Consider the following 4,596-nt stretch of genomic DNA (forward strand, 5'->3'; position numbering starts at 1 on the left):
TTGGATTACCCAGGTGGGAAAGTAGTGGGGATGTAGCTGATGCCAGCTTAAATTTAAATCTGAGTTTCCACCAGAGTTTTAGGGTATGCTCTGTTGATTTGAGCATTGCTATTTTTGGCTTTTCTTTCCCTAGTGTGGACCATATCCAGGCGTTGGGGTGTTAGGGTTTAAACCAGTTTGTTTCAATGTTAGCCCATACAATATCCGAGGACCACCTTGACCATGCCAGTATCTGGCGAATTTGGGCTGCTCTATAGTACTGTTGGAGGTCTGGGACACCCAGGCCCCCTGATTTAGTTGGGGAAGTGTAACGAAGCACTTACCAGCGCGGCGGGGACGCCCACCGCGCTGCCATCGGCGGGGACGCCCGCCGCGCCGTTCTCCTCCTGTGCCGGCTCCTTCCTAAGTGTGCGCGCGCGCGCATTTCCGCAATTTAAAGGCGCACGCACGCTGGCGTCATGACGTCATCGCGCAATGGCGCGAAATTCAAACTATTTAAAGGGACTTTTGCTTACATTCATTGCCCGTGATAGGATTCGATTTCCTGGTGCCTTCCTGAGCCTTGTGCATTCTTGTTCCTGTATTCTGATAGTATTTCTCTTGTTTTGACCCGGCTTGCTCCTGACTATTCTGATTGTCCATATCTGACCTCGGCTTATACTTTGACTACGATTTCGCCTCATTCTGCTGTATTGATTACCCGGTTTTGACCCTTGCCTGTCTGACTATCCTCGATTGCTGCCCGCCCCGACCTAGCCTGCCTGAAGACGACCTTGTTTAACCCTATTTGTACCGTGATCTTTGGCCTAACTGACTTTATACAGTCGTGCCCCATTGCTAGCCAGAACTCCTGCTTTGCACCTCTCGTATAAGTCCAGGTGGCATCCGAGTAGCTGAGGGCTCCTCCCGAAGCCAAAGGCGGTCACGTTACTGGTGAAGCACGAGCCGAGACCAGGGTGCTTGGCACTAGTTCTGGTATTGGGTGCCGACCGTGACATTATCACGGGCCATGGAGGACCAAGATCACGTTGAGTCCGCTGCTGCTTCTCCCGCTCCATCTGCTACTACTGAAGCGCTTCTTACTGCCCTGTTATTGCGAACACCTTACTAGAGGGTTTACCTGCAGCCTATTCGGCCTTCGCCGATGTTTTTTCCAAAAGGGCTGCCGAGACCTTACCTCCGCACAGACAGTATGACTGTCCCATTGACCTGGTTCCTGGTGCCTCACTTCCTCGGGGTCGCACATATCCTCTTTCCCTACCTGAATCTCAGTCTATGAGGGAGTATATTCAGGAAAACCTCGAAAGGGGTTTTATTCGGCCCTCTAGTTCTCCTGCAGGTGCGGGCTTTTTCTTTGTGGGTAAGAAGGATGGTAGTCTTCGCCCTTGTATTGACTACAGAGGTTTAAATAAGGTCACAGTTAAAAACCGCTACCCCCTTCCTCTAATTTCAGAGTTGTTCGACCAGGTCAAGGGGGCTAAAGTCTATACCAAGCTCGATCTGAGAGGGGCATACAATCTCATTCGCATTAGGGAGGGGGATGAGTGGAAAACTGCTTTTAACACCAGAGACGGCCACTACGAATATTTAGTAATGCCCTTCGGGCTCTGTAACGCCCCCGCAGTTTTTCAGGAATTTGTCAATGACATTTTCCGTGATTTACTAGGGGTATTTGTAGTTGTCTACCTAGACGATATTCTTGTTTTCTCGTCTAATCTCCATGAACATCGTATCCATGTCTGTGAAGTCTTAAAAAGGCTAAGGGAGAATAACCTGTATGCGAAGCTTGAAAAATGTATCTTTGAGGTTGCTTCAGTCCAGTTTTTGGGGTTTATTATTACCAGCAAGGGTCTAGAGATGGATCCTGGTAAGGTGAAAGCGGTCCTGGACTGGGCACAACCTCTTTCTTTACGTGCAGTACAAAGGTTTCTTGGGTTTGCCAATTATTATCGGCAATTTATTAAGAATTTTTCCCTTATCGTAGCCCCCATCACGAATCTAACTAAGAAGGGCGCCGATCCCAGTATGTGGTCTCCTGAGGCTGTTCAAGCTTTTGAAACTCTTAAGAAAGAGTTCAGTTCTGCCTCTTTCCTTAAATACCCCGATTCTGCACTCCCTTTCATTGTAGAAGTAGATGCATCTGAGGTAGGAGCTGGGGCAGTCCTTTCTCAAAGACACCCGATGACTAACAAATTGCATCCCTGTGCTTTTTTTTCCAAGAAGTTTTTACCCGCGGAGGTAAATTACGATATAGGGAACAGGGAGTTGTTGGCAGTTAAATTGGCCTTTGAGGAATGGCGTCATCTTTTAGAGGGGGCTAAGCATCCGGTGACGGTCTATACGGACCATAAAAATTTACTTTACATTGAGTCCGCTAAGCGCTTGAACCCAAGACAAGCCAGATGGGCTTTATTCTTTTCAAGGTTCAATTTTGTTTTAACTTTTAGGCCTGGTTCAAAAAATACCAAGGCAGATGCACTCTCTAGGAGTTTCAATTCTGTTTCCTCCGACTCTAGTGAATGTACTCCCATCATTCCCAGGGAGATTGTTGTTGCAACCTTGGAGTCCGATCTCTCTTCCTTATTGTCTCCCTTACAATCTTCTGCCCCTGTTGAAACCCCATCAGGTAAATGGTTTGTTCCTGAAGAGCTTAGGGAACAAGTTTTAAGAGAGGTTCATGATTCTAAAGTAGCAGGCCATCCAGGTATTACAAAAACTGTTTCTTTATTGTCCCGTCATGTTTGGTGGCCTTCCTTTAAACAGGACGCTAAAACTTTTGTCAATTCCTGTGCAGTCTGCCAACGCTCTAAGCCATCTCATCATCTGTCCCAGGGTCTCTTAAATCCCTTACCCATCCCAGTGAAACCATGGTCTCACATTTCTATGGATTTTATTGTGGAATTGCCTCCTTCCCAGGGTAAGACAGTGATTTGGGTGGTGGTCGATAGGTTCAGTAAGATGGCTCACTTTATTTCTTTACCACAACTCCCTTCTGCTAAGGTCCTGGCTGACTTATTCATCACACACATTTTTAAGTTTCATGGGTTTCCTGAAAATATTATTTCTGATAGGGGGGTTCAGTTTGTTTCTAAATTTTGGCGTGCTTTCTGTTCTTTGGTTGGTACAGAATTGTCTTTTTCCTCTGCCTATCATCCCCAAACGAATGGTCAAACCGAAAGGGTGAATCAGTCCCTTGAGCAGTATCTCAGGTGCTATGTATCCGATAACCAGTCCACATGGTCTGAGCTGCTTCCTTGGGCAGAATTTGCTTACAATAATGCTACCCATTCCTCCTCAGGGAGGTCTCCTTTTTTTGTCGTTTATGGGTTGCACCCCAAAGCATTTTCTTTTTCTGGCTCTAATTCTCCGGTACCCTCTGTCAATTCCTCTGTCTTAAAATTTTCTGAAATATGGTTGTCAGTTCATGATTCGTTGTCGGCAGCTTCCCTAGCCCAGAAAAAAGCTGCTGACAAATCCCGTAGGGAGGCGCCCCAGTACAAGGTGGGGGATTTGGTATGGTTATCTACCAAAAATATTAAGTTGAAGGTCCCCTCTCCCAAACTGGGTCCCAGGTTCATTGGTCCATATCCCATCATTGCAATAATTAACTCATCTTCTGTCCGTCTTCAGTTACCTCCTAATTTCAAGATTTCTAATACCTTTCACGTTTCTCTCCTAAAACCTGCTTCTAATACTCGTTGTCTGTCTATTCCTCCCCCGGTGTTGGTTGAAGGTCAGCCTGAGTACGAGATCCAGGAGTTCCTCGACTCCCGTCTGGTGAGAGGTAAGTTACAATATCTCACCAGGTGGAAAGGCTTTGGTCCTGAGGAGAACTCTTGGGTCTCAGTTGATGACATCAAGGCTGATCGTCTCAGGAAGCAATTCCATTCAAGATTTCCTGAGAGGCCTGGGGGTCCAGTGGCCCCCCCTAGAGAGGGGGGTAATGTAACGAAGCACTTACCAGCGCGGCGGGGACGCCCACCGCGCTGCCATCGGCGGGGACGCCCGCCGCGCCGTTCTCCTCCTGTGCCGGCTCCTTCCTAAGTGTGCGCGCGCGCGCATTTCCGCAATTTAAAGGCGCACGCACGCTGGCGTCATGACGTCATCGCGCAATGGCGCGAAATTCAAACTATTTAAAGGGACTTTTGCTTACATTCATTGCCCGTGATAGGATTCGATTTCCTGGTGCCTTCCTGAGCCTTGTGCATTCTTGTTCCTGTATTCTGATAGTATTTCTCTTGTTTTGACCCGGCTTGCTCCTGACTATTCTGATTGTCCATATCTGACCTCGGCTTATACTTTGACTACGATTTCGCCTCATTCTGCTGTATTGATTACCCGGTTTTGACCCTTGCCTGTCTGACTATCCTCGATTGCTGCCCGCCCCGACCTAGCCTGCCTGAAGACGACCTTGTTTAACCCTATTTGTACCGTGATCTTTGGCCTAACTGACTTTATACAGTCGTGCCCCATTGCTAGCCAGAACTCCTGCTTTGCACCTCTCGTATAAGTCCAGGTGGCATCCGAGTAGCTGAGGGCTCCTCCCGAAGCCAAAGGCGGTCACGTTACTGGTGAAGCACGAGCCGAGACCAGGGT

Source organism: Xenopus tropicalis, chromosome 9, assembly GCF_000004195.4.
Source record: "Xenopus tropicalis strain Nigerian chromosome 9, UCB_Xtro_10.0, whole genome shotgun sequence".
NCBI classification, from domain to species: Eukaryota; Metazoa; Chordata; class Amphibia; order Anura; family Pipidae; genus Xenopus; species Xenopus tropicalis.